This window comes from Vipera ursinii (genome assembly GCF_947247035.1).
Source record: "Vipera ursinii genome assembly, chromosome: 3".
Classification (NCBI taxonomy): Eukaryota; Metazoa; Chordata; class Lepidosauria; order Squamata; family Viperidae; genus Vipera; species Vipera ursinii.
This window is the reverse complement of record NC_139516.1, coordinates 99,492,186-99,509,114: the sequence shown is the minus strand read 5'-3', so window position 1 is coordinate 99,509,114 and position 16,929 is coordinate 99,492,186. Positions and strand designations below refer to the sequence as shown.

The 16,929-nt window shown below is 38.3% G+C and overlaps 1 long non-coding RNA gene across 1 annotated transcript; it reads right to left on the bottom strand.

The window, feature by feature from the left end:
* Nucleotides 1-4,427: 4,427 nt before the first annotated feature.
* On the bottom strand, nucleotides 4,428-5,874 carry LOC310638129. Its single transcript, XR_014492040.1, has 3 exons — nucleotides 4,786-5,874; nucleotides 4,607-4,693; nucleotides 4,428-4,510 (listed from the first exon to the last, which is right to left on the bottom strand). It is a non-coding gene; the product is annotated as an uncharacterized lncRNA (long non-coding RNA).
* Between the last annotated feature and the right edge of the window lie 11,055 nt (nucleotides 5,875-16,929).

Here is a 16,929-nt window from a genome sequence, read left to right as displayed (position 1 = left end):
TGAAACTGCTACTAGCCCCGACTCTGTTATGACAGCCCCTTTTGGGGTTCAGAAGCCTCTGTATTCCAGTGCCCTTTCTAGCCCTTGGACATTAAACCCTAGAAGTAGGTTCAGGTTTGGTGACTGGCTCAATTTGTAAAATGAATAAAAACACAGTGAAACAAGTAAAAACTTTTAAATATTTTTCTTTATTTTACAGTAAGGCAGGCATGTCTGCATGCACTGGTGACGGTTACAGGTTCCAAGTCCCCTTCCCACCTTTATAGTTTTTACAAACAGCTTTACCATTTGATCATTTTTAATATCAACATTGGAGTACATCTTTAAAATATTTTCATAGTCTACTCCTTTAGTCCGGTTCAGTAGAAAAAATGCACAGTGTTGCCCGCAGGTCACAGCACTGGGGTGCTGCAGTTGGCGTTGGTGAAATGTGTACTTCTCAGCTTGCTGCTCTAAAAACGTCGCTATGGAGCCAGGAAAGTCAGGGCTATCCGGCGGTCTTCCATAAGAATCAAAAAATTCGCCATATCCGGGAGATGGGAAGTAGAGGGCCAGCCAGTGTTCACCAGGCAGAGTGTGAGGGTGGGTATTTACAATTAATCCAAAAGGTCTTTTGGAGATCTGTCTCTGGGGTAACAGGTCGCAAGGGTAGACCCCTAGAAAGGCTTTATTTCCAGAGAACAAGTGGCGGAGTTGCAGTGTGTCCATACTCACATATAATCAAAGAGCACATTCCTTGTGTGACTTATTTCAATAAGGTTTTCGAAGATTGCATAGAGAATCATGTTGACGGTGTTGGGGAGGGGTTGCGCAAATCTAATTTCGGCTCTGAGGTTACCGTTCCTGATCAAAGAATAGTGCTCAGAGCACCCCTGATCAGGACTCAAGTCAAAACAATACAAAGTATACCCTCGGTTAAACTCTTCCCTACTGATTAACAGCGGTCTGTCTTTCATGCCTTTGCCTGTGACCTGCACCATCTGCATGTACTCTCTCACAAAAAGACCGTGCTCATAATCAGGCTGAAGAGGCTTTGCAGGGATCTGCTCGCCATCACAATGCAAGGCGCAAAAATTGACATTGCAGTGTAGAAAATTGAACGGATTTCTTTCATAATCCCCACTAAAAGATGCATTGTCCACAAACCCAATCACTAATTGTTTAGGTAGCTGCCCCAGAAATAGATTTTCCTGATTACACACAAGGCTACCTGCAGGAATGCTGTAAACCTTCATTCCCACTCGATCAATGGGGTATTTAGCATTGGAGGAGAGCAAAGCTTCTGCATGACCGAGGCGCACTCCCGGGGCTACTTTTACACGCTTTACAAAGAGAGATGCCTCCAAGAGTTGTACTTTGTAATTCTCGTTGCCATCCTTCATCATGCAAAATTCATTTCTGCTTCTTGTGAGTTTGACTTTCACATCGACACCGTTAATTAGTAGTCTGTCTTGAAAAAACAGATCGCTATGCAGAGGCCCTAGCAGGTCCCATTTACGGCTACCGGCCGTCTGTCTTGCTCTCGCTTTGAAACCGGAGTTCCCAGCGGCTGTCAGTAGAGTACTCTCCATGAGGTCCGAGTCATCTTTGTAAAAACCGCCAGCTGTAAATTGAGTACCCAGCGCATCACCACCAAAGTTCAGAATCAGTTCAATCATGGCCCGGTAAGAATAGCAATGATGGCTCTGTGTAATGAGCCGATCTCCCAAGGTAACATCCAGCTGATTAAACAGTGATGCTATGGGGTAGTTGGTCAGGGCCACCCTAGCCCCGTCATCAATATCCGTACCGTCAGCCTTTACAATCTTGCAACTCACATACAGCAGGGTGTTGTTTAAATCCGTGTAATGTTCACCATGCCCCGTGATAAAAAATTCCAGGGGAGCATTGGGTGTCAGCGCTGATAAAGGTGGGATCTCGACATAAGTACTGCTTTCAATACTGGTCTGTGTAGGTGCCAGTTGAAAAAGATCCAGTTCTGATTTAACACATTCCTCTGAAGCAGAATGAATAAATGCCATATCGTATTAGAATATGTCTTCCTTGTCACAGGGCTTCCTCTTCTGTGCACGTCTCCTCTTGGTATGGCGGGTCTTTTTCACAAGTCTTCTCTTTTTAAACAGAATAGGCGGGCCCAATGCGTAATTCTTCTTGGTTATGATCATCCCTGATCCATCCTGCCCCCTCTCAACAACACGGGATACAAGATGACCCGCGACATCTCTGGCAATGTTTTTGGCAGCAGAGTTCACATGCGGCTTAATGATTTCTAATCCTCGCCTCAAAAACGGCATTGCTTTTCGAAAAAGCCCACGGAACAGGCCCCCTAAACCTGTCCCGTACATAATGGGGGCTCCTCGAAAGCCTGGAAGGCCCCCGCCAGCTTGTGCCCTGTAGTAAGCCACGTAGTCTTGAGGGTTCCCGTGCTCCTTGATTACAACCATCCTTCACTTTTCCGAGGCCTAAAATGAAGCTTGACAATCACCTTCCCGTGATAAAAATGCACATTTTTGTCCTGATCGGTTTTGATTTCTATGGTAATGGTATCGATGTGATGTTTGCTGACCGGTACATAATGCGGGCGGTCATAGGTAATTGTGATGACGTCATTGTCTTGCCCTCGCACAGGCACACAGCGCAGTAATGGCACATAGAAGTCGCCCACTATCTGGAGCTCTACAATGTCTGTGTAAACATATAATGTACTGAATCCAGGGAACATCCCTAACAAATGTCCGAGATCTCCGCTAACTAGAATGGTGTGCGGTTCGTCTCCTTTAAGATTAATTTTTCGTCCCACTGAATCATAATGTAGGGTTGTCTTAGGTCCATCCTTGGCGTTTGATATAAGCTTGTTCATATTTTCTAACAGGTGACGGATGCTGTTATAGTACCCGCTTCTCAAAGAAAAATGCCATCTCTTTCTCTCGTTAGCAATTTCAAAATATCCAGGTGAAGTTAATGTGTACCAACTATGCGGATACTGTATCTCTGCTAGCGCTACTTCCCACGCTCCTGGAAGATCCAGCGCTCTCGCTAATTGTATGGTAAAATTAGAATTTTTGTTTTGGGGGAAAATTGCTGCTGATGCATTGCTGGGTAGGGTGATGTAAAACTCCTCCATATCAAAGATGTTGTACTTCAGACTCCTTAATCCAACTGTTGAACTTTTCTGGCCACCCCTGCCATTTATCCAGGAATTCTCTTTGTTTACCCCTCCCTCTTTTCCGTAATATTTTTTCAATTCTGTAGACGCGTTCTTGATCACTAAGAATTTTTTGCAGCTCTTCTGGGTAAAAAGACCCTTGTACTGGCTCTTCTGCATAATCCATTAATCTATATACATCCCTTTCTCTCCGCCTAACCCTTTCTTTGACGATAAATATTTCATCTGTAAAGGTTTGCTGATACCCCTTTTCAAACTTCCCCTTTAGCCTGGATATCCTAACGTGATCCCCCACATTAAAGTTTTCTGCCTTTCTGTCCGATTTTAAAATATTCCCATATAGACGCATCCACACATCTTTTTCATTAGAGTGTTTCACCATGTTGGGGGCTGTCCGGATACTGCGATGGTAAGCGCTATTGTAACTCCGCATGAGGGCTGGTAATACATCCACATACCTGTGCGTATTTTTAGCTGTGAAAAATCTCCACAGCTTGTTTTTCAGAGTTCTATTAAACCTCTCTATAACCGCTGCTTTAGTTTCACTATGTGTGACAAAGTGATGTATGCCATAGCGTTCAAAAAGCTTCTTTACAGGCTTGTTTAAAAACTCTTTCCCAGCATCTGACTGCAGCTTTCTGGGCGCCCTTCCTGATTGGAATATACTTTGGAAAGCACCGGCAACCCCTCGTCCAGACTTATCGGTTAAACAGACTGCCCAAGCATATTTGGAAAGTACATCGATTACCGTTAAAATAAATTTTGTGCCGCTGTATTCAGAGGCAAATCCTGATAAATCCACAAGGTCAGCCTGCCATTGGCAATCTATGCAGGAAACTATTGTAGCGTTCCTGGAGAATTTTATTCTTGCAGGCTTATGCAGGGTATAAGCTTCTTGACTGGAAAGCCATGTCTTGACTTGCCTCAAGGTTAAGTTTTTAAAGCGTTTCCTCCCAGCCTCAAATAGGGGTTTTACTCCATCATAGCTACCTGGACCTTCCGGCGTATAATACAGTTCCTTTAGTACATTTTCACACTTCATTCTGCACCGTTCAAACCTTACAATAAACACACTGCGCTTTAGCACAAACCTTTTATTTGTAATTTAGACGCAATTATCATCACATTCATTTACAGAATAATATCCTTCATCATTACTATCATTACCGGGGTCATCTGTATCATCAGTATCTTCATTCTCTGTAGGCATTGTACATATACAATTCGATGCGCCACAATCATATTCTATATAGCAGTCATTTGGAGTATCTCTTTTGAGATCAATCTGTAGACAGCATGGACAATCAGACAGAGACGGGGCTAGGTAATATCCGGGGTACCCACCTGTTTAAAAATGCAAAAATAATCCATTAGTAAAACCCTCTTTAACTCTCCTTTTATTATATAATATTAATGGTAGTAAAAAGACAATTCATTTACCTAGATCGACCTCTGCATCCTCTTCATCACTTGAGACGTTTGTTATTAAGGAGGCGCCGGCATTATAGCTATACCCCGGAACAGAACCTGGAAAATGTATTTAGCCATTAGCAATCACATTGTTAACGGTGGGGTTATTGCGCTTTACACATTTGAACACATAACAGGTTTTTACTTACGCGGTATGGCCTCATCTTCACGACACGCCATCTCCCGCACGTTACAACAGGGCAAGCGACATTCAGACAAGGTAGACCAGGAGTAGTCTGGGGTTTCATCACGAACATCACAGCTCATCTTATGGAAATCTTTCCAAAGAGATTGTGTCGCCAACCAAGATGCAGCAGGTTCTACACCCTTTTTATTATTTCCTTCACAAGTTCCCATGACGCTGTTAAAATAGATCTATGCTTTAAAGTTTCCGAGTTGTCTGTGGCCACGCGCATGCTCTATAGCACGAGCTTACAGGTCATGTCCAGACATGCCCACAATACACATACCTAATACATCAATCTGTTCTGGCCATTCAGAAACGCTTCGCTTTTGCTGTAAGGTTAGAATAAATTTTATTAAATCTCTGCTATGAACGGTTACGCGTACATATGAATTCGAGGGAGTTGCAAATGCCAAAATATAAGTCTTTAGATTTTTACAAAGGTAAAAAACCAGCTGTGGGCTTTAAAAGGCCTGTGGTTTTTCCCCCCTACATTCAGGGAAAATGTTTTTAAAATTGCCTGGTTTAAATGCAAACCCTGGAAGCCTTTTAGGTGATCCTTTTCCCCCCCCACCCCCAGCTTTTGAGGTATTGATTTTTAAAACTCCACAAAAATTAAAAGCATCATTAGGCTAGAATGATTAGAAATAAAAAGCTTTTTTTAATTATCACCCCCCCAAAAGCAGGGTTTTGTTTCCCAAAAACACAGGTCTCTGTGTTTCTTTTGGATTTGCACGTCCATGGAATTAGTCTAGGGCTAATGTAATCAAGTACACAGAAGCTTGACCGCCACATGTTTGTTGATGGGATTAGGTTTGGCAAGCACCATCTGGAAATAGGGCTATCACCTTATATCACACCTTATCTGCTAGGGTTACCCATGCTTATTTTGATGGGGTTGGGCAGACACGTCATATCCGGCTAGGGTTATGGCCTTGTGAGTCCTGTACCATGAGGGGTGGGGTGTGGATTATGCACGTCACTTCCGGGGAGGAGGGGTGCGAACGTCACTTCCATTTATGGGCATGGCCTGGTGACGTAATCAGCACGTGGCTTTGTTTACTTTGATGACGTCACTGATCAAAACTACTGATAAGATCCATTAAAAGTTTGTATGTACTTATACTACTTCTTCACACCATATGACTAAAGCCTAACATATGAGCATTCCTCTGCATTCTTCTCCTCAGTTCCTAATTTTATCATTTTAGGTCTAAGGAAATGTCTTAACAAAGTTAGTTGACATTTTACTATCACTCTCAAAATAAAGAGCTGATTAGCAATTAGCTGGTGGCAGATAAACTTTTGATTTTTCTTCGGGAATTCTGAAAGTCCACACATTTTAAAGTTGCAAAGATTGAGAAACAGTGCCTCACAATGCTATTCCCCTTCACCATTCTTCTTCTCCTCCAGGTTTTGTCCTCTAGGAGTTTTATCAAGCACTCTACCAATTGCACACTCTCAGTCCAGGTCAAATTTACCAACCAGATTTACTTTAGATAGAATAAAGTCTACTTTCAATTGCTATCAAAGGTGTCTAAGTCATTTTAACCTTTAGTTACTAATGAGAACCTCCATTATTCAGCTTCTTCCCAGAATCCATTAAAAGTTTGTATGTACTTATACTACTTGAAGATTTGTTTACCTTGAATGCTTTTGAGAACAAATGCAGGTATGGAGGAAAAAATAGATAAAACGCAAGAAAGGCTTTGCACTCACTGAAGAGGGTTTTTTTTTTGTTTTTTTTTAAAAAAGTTAGCCAGGAAAAATGAAAGTGCTTGAATCTTCTTGTAATGTCTATGGAGATTCCCAGTCATCCAGGTCATGGCTGTCCCGAAGGTGTTTTTTCACGAGGCAACTGGACTTCCTTGTTTTTCTTTGAAGACATTTCACCAAGAAGCTTCTTCAGCTCTGACTGAACAGTGGTGAATGGAAAGATTTATATTCCTTGATTTATATTCCAAGGAATATAAATCCTTCCATTCACCACCGTCCAGTCATAGCTGAAGAAGATTCTTGGATGAGAAGCTAAATGTCTTCAAAGGAAAAACAAAAAAGTCCAGTTGCCTCTTGAAAAAACACCTTTGGAATCTTCTTATAATCTTTGCCTTTCTTACTATTTCTAAATAAAATTAAAATTAAAAAACAAACAAACAGAAATTTCGGTGGTTTGAGCTGTTTCACTCAGAAAATGCCCCCACTGGACTTCCGCTGGCGGCGCGGCGCCGAAGACAGCCTCTCCTGGCTGCCCGCGGCTCAGCTGTTTGTTTTTTCGCCCGAAACAGCGCCGATCAGCTGTTCGGGCGAAATTGAAGCCCCCTCCTCGGGAGAAGAGGAGGGGGTGAGGCCCCAGGTAGGGGTAGAGTTCTCCGAGGCCGCCTGAGCTTCGAGCTTGGGCGGCTGAAGGATCGAACTCCCCCGAAGCCTGGGCTGCTCCCAGCTGGCCGTCGTCTCTGCTCCGAACTTCCTGGAGCAGAGCCAGGCGTCTGCGAACCATCCCTGCCTGAAGAAAGGACTATGATTTAAAGGAGCAGGCAGAGCGGTACAGGAGGAAAAGGTGAAGAGATGAAGAGGATTATTTTATTTCACTCTCAAGCTTGATGGACTATGCTTAAAACTTAAAGTGAAAGTGCGTCACAATTGTAAGTAAAAGATGGCGGCTAAACCTCCCCCTAGAACTTTTCGGAGTGCTGGAAATTCTCCGGTGCAACAACAATCATTACTGCAGGCGTTGCATTCTCCTGATGTATTGACATCGAAGGATCTTGAAAAACATACCCAGTTAATTTTGGAGTCAATGGGTGTTAAATTTGCACAGATGGAGGAGAAATTGGAGAAATTGGAGCAGAGAATGGAAGAAAGGATGGAGCAGAAACTTAGAGAGATGAAGGTAGACATTTTGTCCTCAGTGCATAAAGTAGCTAAATGTGTGGAGGTGCTGGATGATCAAGTGGAAGACTTGACTCAAAAGAATGCTATATTAGAAGCAAAAGTATTGGAAATTGAAGATTTAAAAGACAAAATGGATAGCGAACAGAGTTTGGCTCAATTTTACCAGATGCAGTTTGCTGTTAGAATTAGAGGCCTAAAAGAGAATATTAAGGAAGATTTAAAGCAGCTGGTTTCTGAGGCTTTTGAGGGGGTATTGAACCATCCAGCATCTGAAATAAAACAAGGCATGGACAAAGTGTTTCGTGTAAATTCGTGGATTGCTAAGCAGAGAAAGTTGCCTAGAGATGTGGTGGTCTATTTTGTAAAAAGGGAAATTAGAGATGAAGTTATACAAGCTGCCTATGATACTAAAGTTGTGATTGCTGGTCAAGAAGTTTTGGTTCTAAAAGAAATTCCTCCAAAGATTTTAAAGAGAAGGAAGGACTTTATATTTCTTGTGCAAGAGCTCAAGCAAAGAGATATAAGGTTCAGATGGGAGATCCCAGCTGGGTTGAGCTTCATGTATGATGGCAAAAGGTACTGTTTGGGTACTGTGAAGCAAGCGCATGATTTTTACAACAATGTTTTAAAAGCAACCCCATCAACACTTCTGGAAGCTGCAGAGGGATCTGGAGAAGGAGAACATCAAGAGGATGAAGATGGACAGATAGACGAGAAGGGTACAGGAGGAGATCAAGCTGCAACTCTTTTGGATGATCCTAGAGAACAGAGGGTGACGCGTGCTGCCTTAAAATGCTCAAAAAAGATTAAAAAATAAGACCAGTAGAAATCTATGGAACTTCCACAATATACTTATAGTCAAGTGGTAGTTGTGTTTTTAAGAGTTTTGGGATGATATGTATGGTAACAGAATGTTCAATTTGGAATTAATGGACAATTTACTACAGAGGAAGAGGAAGAAAGTTTTGTGGGTTAATGCGGGTTAATTTGTGTAAGAACTATCTATTATAGCCTATTTTGGCTAGAGAGGTTAATAGGGATAGGTGCTTGTGATGTGTAAGTGAGAATATGTCTAGGTAATAGTGAATTGTGGAAGAACATAGATGGGAATGATGCTAGTTTTCTTTTATTTTAGTTCTTTATACACATTTAGTATTGTTAAGGATTGGTTTACTCTATATAAGCTAGAGAGTGATGGATTTTAGAGTTTATAATTGTTAGTATATGATTGTTTATGATTGCTTTTTAGATATATACCTTGTACTTTGCTCTGGGAAGTCGGGGGGGGGAGGGGGGGAGGAGGGGAAGTAGAGGGGTGGGAGGCAGGGGAGGGAGGAGGGAGAGGGGGAGGGGGGGAGATAGGGGGGAGGTAGGGAGGGGAGGAGGGAGGGGGAAGGGGGGTTTTTCAAAGGAAAATTGTATTTTAAAACTTTTCAATAAAAAAAAAAAAGAAAAGAAAATGCCCCCACTGAGAGAGTTTTAGGAAGGTCCAAAATGGGAATCAAATAGGTTCAGATCTACATGAATAGCATTTCCTATCTACTTCATGTTAAATTCATGAAAACTTATTCAGTTATCCTTTTCTACATTGGGAAATGGACTTTGGCTAACACACACCCATACTACAAATCAGCCATTCAGGAAATTGTATTCTGACAACAACATATCCATTTTTGCTGATAAATATTTGAAACCTGCAAAAATATCATTTTTTTGAACATTTCCAAATAAAGTTTACCATTCCCTTATTGTTAATGACTGACATGTCATTAATATAAATGAGTTTTGTTGAAAGGTGTAAAGAAGATAGAAAAGGAAATTCTACTCAGCAAGAAGAAGGAAGGGAGAGAAAGAAGAATAAAACAATTTGTAGAAGTTATTAAAATATTAATCAATAATTCACAATATGTTTTAAAATAATAATTCAATTATTCCACAGTAACCACACAGCAGCCTTTGCAATTTGTTTCTCTGTGCCTATGATAAAGAACATATAATGTCCTTCAATAATATAATAGTCAATACAGAATTGGAATTTCTTTTAAAATGACAAAGCCACCTACTTATAAGTAAATGTATTTAGCTTCTTTTGCAGAGCTTCAGGGCTTCCAATTTCATGGTGACTGAAGATATAAATTATGGGGTTTGTATTAATATGCTTTATTTATTTCTTATAATAAGTTCAATATAATTTCCAATCTCATATTCCAGTTTACAATTTTAGTTTGAATACATTCCTCATAAGTATACTAACATACAGTATAAGGTCTAGAGATGGCAAGAGAATAATCATATACAAAAGTTTTATAATTGTTTATTTATTTTCTTGTTCATTGGTTATTTGCAATGGTAGCATAATCTTTTATTGTTACAAATTAACTCCATGTCTGTGTATTTGAGCCAGCCTTGACTAATGAATTAGTTCCTGTAGTTTTCTTGGCAAACTATCAGAAGTGGTTTGCCATTACTTCTTTCCTAGGGCTAAGAGAGAACAGCTGGCCCAAGACCACTTCCCAGGCTTCATGCTTTAAATTGAACTAGAACTCATTGTCTCTTGATTTCTAGCCTATTGCCTTAGAATTCATGCTATATCTTATGATGTCTTCAAAAATCCAGCAGGAAGAAAACATCAGATATTAATCCTGTCAAATCTGCAAGTGTTCAGTCAGCATATCTCATTCAGAAGTTGTAATCTTCCATCCATACCCAATAACTGAAATAGTTTTCCATTTGTTCCATTTCAGAGGAACAACTCAAAAACCTTACATTGGAACCTGAAGTATATGCAAATAATTCTCCATTTACAAACGTTTTTGTTTTGTTTTGTGGAGAAAAGCTTGAGAGAGATATTGCCACTCTAGTTTTTCTTAATCGGCACTTGAGTTTCTAAACTTATTTCATATGGGTTCAGGCATGGTTTATGATAGGCAAAAAATAGCAATAGCATTTAGGCTTATCTAGTGCTTCACAGCACTTTACATCACTGTCTGTGCAGCTTACAGTATATTTGTATATTGCCACCAACAATCTGCGTGCTCATTTTACCAACCTCAGAAGGATGGAAGGCTGAGTCAACCTTGAGCCCCATCAGGATCAGACTCCAGGCTATGGGCAGAATTTGTCTGCAAAACTCCATTCTAACCACTCTGTACCAGGGGTCCTACTAAAAGGACCTTTATCAGAAGAAGAAAGTTATGTGTATTTCTCCTTGGTTTCTCACTTTTGTCAACTTTGATATCCTCTTGGAATCATTCAATCATTCAAGATTGAGAAAGACAATGTTGTCATATTAAGCCTATTCTCAGAGAATAATACTACAATAGTGTGTCTTAGACTCTGGCAGTTATATTATGTAATATCTCAGGACACAATTTTCTCCTCAAAATTGTGGAGGAGTAGCTCATGGATTGTAAACTAAATGCACTCCATGAAGTATTTTACAGCCCCCAGAATTGTCTCCTGACTTACAACTACTTTAAGCCATGTACTACAAACTGTGGTTTACTAAAGAATTGTGGTAGCAAACCATTAATATATGTGTTGACACAAGCATTAATCACTTAAATGAATGAAGTTTTTAAATATGCATTTTTATACACATAAGCACATTTTGTACACTAATACATATATTTTGTAAACACATTTCTTGAGACATAGTATTTTTCCAAAGCAACATATTATCCTTTGAATATTATTTCTACCATGGATAGATTTTATGTGCACTTATCTCCAATGTTCACATTTATTTCATGCAATTTTATCTATTATGCGGGTTTTAGTATGCATTAATTTTCTGGAAAACTGCATTGCAAAACTCAGAAAAAGAATGAATATGTAAAAATAATTGTGCTTCAGGTCATATATTGTTTCAGGAGCTAGTACTGGGTAGTATGTTTACATTAAAATTCAACACCAGAAAGATTTTCTTCCATTCCTGTTAATCATAAACAATCTAAAGATTAATCTTTAGATAATAGTTTCTCTGGTAGGTTTATAAAATTTCATTATGTCAATTTCAATCATTCTTTTTATTATTTATATTTTTAATATGAAAAATTGCTATGGAAGGCTGCCAGTATAAGTAGAGGAGCTGGCTTATTATTGTATGTATTTCTTTTTGTAATAAGAAATGTCCTTTTACACATTTTTTTTTAACTTTATGGAGTTTTTTTTTAATCTGAAAAAGAAGCTGGGGAGTCTGCTAAGTCTTTTTTCCCCTTTTTTTCTTTCTTTCTTTTTTTGAATATCTGTGCAGGAGATCTGTGAAATTCAGAAGGGCTGCATATTATCGAAAGTTGTTCGGTTTTTGGAAGAAAAGTTTGACTTAGAAGATAGAAATATACTGTACTTGACAGGTAAAATAGAACAACAGGAGGAACAGAGATAGCTGAGAATAAAAGAAGAGATGAAAAACAGTTGATCAAATCCCTATGTGTCTTTGCCAACAGAAAAAAGGGACAGCAAGAGGAATGGATAGAAACATTTAAAATAAGAGTTCATTTCAACAAAGAAAGGAAGGTTTTTCAAGAATCTGGGGATCTATCTTATTTTTGCTGCAAAGGAATAGGCCCATGGTCTTGTGATATAGACAGACTGAAATTTGTCGCAATGGGATTGTCCCAGTTTTCTTTTGTTGGCAACTATTCTGACCTAGCTAGGAAGGTTAGCAAGGATATAGTCTCTTTGTCCTCACCCCAAACAAGGAAGTCCTATGCCTGTAGAGATCACATTCCAAAAATGTGATGTGAATAACTGAAGCTACAGTTGTCATATGGCAGCTACTGTATGTATATGTAAAAGCATGCAAATCTATATGATCCATATTCTGTTCTGCAAAAGAAGAAGATTGAACGTAATGAATTTCATATTGAAGCAAGAGTATTTCAGAAAATGTGCAGACAAAATGGTTTAATCTAATTCATAGGAAGAATGATAAAGCACTTAGAAAAGAAGATGTAATCCCTCTGAAGAATGTTGTCAGAAACTCACAGAGATGATCTTGGGGAGATAAGAGCTGGAAAACATACATTATGCCTGTGAAACAGAGAAAGCTTGAGAGAAAATATCAAGGTTCTCTTACTATATCCATAAAGTAATCCTTTGGTCAGACTGGCAGATTTCATTGTTAATGTGGATAGTGATAGGAGGGTTTGAAGTATAAAGTAGAGTTGCTGCAGTCCCCATTTTTGAACTGCTAGACAAAGCTTTTAAACCCTGTCCAGAATGCAATGGATTTTATTGCTACATAATCCGTTCTCAAAAATGAAGTCCTTAATTCTAGCCTTAACCTCCAGTGTCAATCCAGTAGGGCAGAGCTAGGCATGACAATATAGGGCATGGGGTAGGCAACCTTGGCTCTTTTATGACTCGTGGACTTCAACTCCCAAAATTCCTCAGTCAGCCATGCTGGCTCAGGAATTCTGGGAGTTGAAGTCCATGAGTCATAAAAGAGCCAAGGTTGCCTACCCCTGATATAGGGCAATAACCCTTGTGGCTGAATCAGTTGTATAATGAGATGTGCTTCTTTCCAGCTAAGCAGAATGGGCTTCTACTGCTTCAAAGTCCAGGACTATTGCTTCTTGACTTTTGGGAAAGAAAGCAAGAAAGCAAGAAAGCAAGAAAGCAAGAAAGCAAGCAAGCAAGCAAGCAAGCAAGAAAGAAAGAAAGAAAGAAAGAAAGAAAGAAAGAAAGAAAGAAAGAAAGAAAGAAAGAAAGAAAGAAAGAAAGAAAGAAATATATTTCACTGTAGATGCTTTATAGTCTGCAACACAAAGGGTTAGAGCCTAGGGAGTGTAACATGTCCCAGACTGTCTGATTTTCTACTGTCCTTGTCCATGAGTAATGATCTTTTAAATGGTTCCTTTTAAAAATAATTACGCTGCTTCAGTAATTTGTATTGGGTTTCTAGCTCACCATACTGCTAAGTATGCTCTCATAAGGCTGAAGGGACTGTACTTCCAGACAAAAAGTTTGTCCTTGACAACAAGTGTAAGAATTCTTAGAGTTGGTATGAAAAGCAAACTCTTTCTTTAAATCAAATTTGAGTGAAATATTTCTACTATCCTTGTTCCTGAGTACAATAATGAGAGTCTGATGTTGATGCCTCTTGTATAATAGATTTGGGTTGGGGGATGTTTGAATTACTTTAAAACTTCATAAAGCATCACTTTTCCTTTACTCTATAAAGATTCTGAGCATGGTGAGAAGTTAGTGGTATTGAAGTTGCCCTGAAGTCTTTTGCTGTCTTCACCAAGACGGAAAACACTGGGGTTAAAACTGAAAAGCATGGACCAGTTGGTATATCAAATTCTCTATTGCTTAAGAAAGCCATGCCATCTACATAGTTGAGGCCATTCAAACTAGCTGGCTTCCAAACAAAGCATGAATAGGGATAGGTATCATGGGTTAATGGTAGTGCACAAAATCTGAGGCCAAATGGCTTCAGCAGATAGGGACTTAGTGGACTGAGAATAATACAGTGATTTTTGGGAAACAAGGCATGCCAGAATGAAATTCAATTGAAAGATCTTCACTAGGAAAAAAAGGACAGTTTTACTCCCAGGATGCTGAAATAGGCTCATGATGGCAATACATCCAAAAGCTGGATGCTGTAATAGCAGGGAAGATCTTCTGATAATATAATTATGCAGGGAAGGGGAAAATAATGAAAAAACAAGAAGAAAAAGAAATAAGAAAGGCAATCATCTCAGTGAAAAATGAACTAACATTGTCATGGCAATAAATAAATAAAAGGATTCCAAAGCAGCCACAACTAGCTACATGGGAAAATGTGGGAGTCCTGACAAAACTTGTCTATGTGACAGAATGTTCCAAACATGGCTGTATGCAAGCATATAACCGTGATAAAGAATTGATGGATGTGTAACAATTTCAATGATTGAATTGACTTTAAATGCCTAAAACAAACCAAGTAAGATGACAGAAAACAGCAGATTATATCACAACAGCAAGGCTGAATCAATGGACAAGATAATCGGCATTGGTGGATAAAGAAAGTCAACAAAACCTGAAGGGTTGTCAACAAGATGATGGTCCCTGATTGTGGCTGACACTGATTACAAAGAAGTTCACAAGTAAACTCCCTCAGTATATTATGAGAATACATTACAAAAAAAATCCAACAACAGATCATGCTCTCAAAATAAAGAGATGCTTTGTCAGAAATGAGCTTATCTAGGGCAACAATAACAGAGATAGTTTTCTCACAACAAGAGTAAGGTTCTCATACATTGCACAGAAATAGTATGGTCCCAAACTGCCAAGAAGATAACACGATCTTTTCCAGCTGCAAATGTTCAAAGGATATTGTCTCAGAGTGTAAACAATGGACCCCTCCAATTAAAAACGCCACTGAAGTAACTATACTCAGCTAAACTTCTGCTAATTGTGAATATGAGTCATGTTAGAGATATGATTGTGCAAGCATGAGACGAACATATCAGTACTACATAGAATATTATTCATAATTTATATTTTAATACTATAGTTTTGCAGTAAATGAGGTCTTGTCCTTATAACTGGATTTCAGATCCAATCTCTGTGGATCCTTGATTATTCTATCTATTTAGCAAATTAAAATTGCATGTAACAGCATTTCCTCAGTGTGAATTCTGGATTAATTTCCCCATTACTGTTATATTAAGGAAATTGTGTCCTTATTTAGTATTGCATCCTCCCATGATCTCATTAGGATGGGGTAAATAAAAAGAGAAAGTAAAAGAAGAACTTTTTTTTTTTATAAAACTGAAGTACAAAAATGATGATAAATTATTCCAGACTTCAATGTTTCAAGCATGATAGCTAACTCTAGTGGTACAACAGGCTTTTGAGTAGTTGTATTTATGATTCAACTGTGGTGATTTTTTCTTTGTTAATCTATTTTATTCTTTTTCCCCGTCCTTGTATTTTATAGAAAACATTCACATAATTTTATACATAAAGGTATTATGTATTTATAGGTTTAGTGATGTAAATAAAATGTGCAGTATTTATGTAAATATTTTGGAACTATTTAATTTTTTGTTTAGCTTAGTTTTGTTTTTTTAACTTTAGTCATTTACCTTGCAGTTTGCACACATTGCTAGAGATTCTGAAGTGAATATTTTGGGTACCACATAGGACATATTTACTGCTGCTTGCCATTACCTCATGTGGATGGAAGAGTATACTGCAGGAACTTTAAAAATGTCTAAGAATCTGTGAATTACAGGGATAAGTAAATAGCAACCAACAAGTGTTGTTTAAAAGTATCCTGGTTGACCTTTATGATATTCTCATTTCAGTTATCCTTAATCTCAGAGGGTTCCCAACATTTTCTGAAATGTAGACTAAATGTAGACAAAATTAAGTTATCTAAGATTCCTTCACTTGTTTCCATATGACACAATTATGTAGTGCAAAGGCTGTTTGCTGTTAAGAATGCACCAAGATAGCTAGTATCCCATAATTCTTTGGAAACATGGAGGTGACTGCATATGTGACATCTTCTTGTAGGCTATAAATGCACAGCTTTGTTTCCCAGGAGTAAGTAGTGTTGATGCTATAATACAGGTCTTTATATTTTCAAAACTAATTTTCAATATTGTTTCACAGAACTATAGGTAATTCTTGACTTATGACCACAACTGAGTCCAAAATTTATGTTAAGTGAGACATTTGTTAAGTGAGTTTTGACCCATTTTACGATTTTTCTTGCCACAGTTGCTAAGTGAATCACTGCAATTGATAGGTTAGTAACCTGGTTGTTAAGTAAATCTGGCTTCCACATTGACTTTGCTTTTCAGAACATCACAAAAGATCATATGACCTTGGGATACAGCAAAGGTAATAAATATGAACCAGTTGCCAAGCATCTGAATTTTTAACACATGATCATTGGGATGCTGCAAATGTCATAACTATGAAAAACAGTCATAAGTCACATGTTTCAGTGCCATTGTAACTTTGAATGGTCACTAAACAAACTGTACCTGTATTGAGCATCTATCAATATATATATACAGTATATATATATATATATATATATATATATATATATATATATATATATATATATATATATATATATATATATATATATATATATATACAGTATATATATATATATATATATACTATATATATATATATATATATATATACAGTATATATATATATATATATATATATATATAATGTTTTCTGAGGTTTCCGCGGG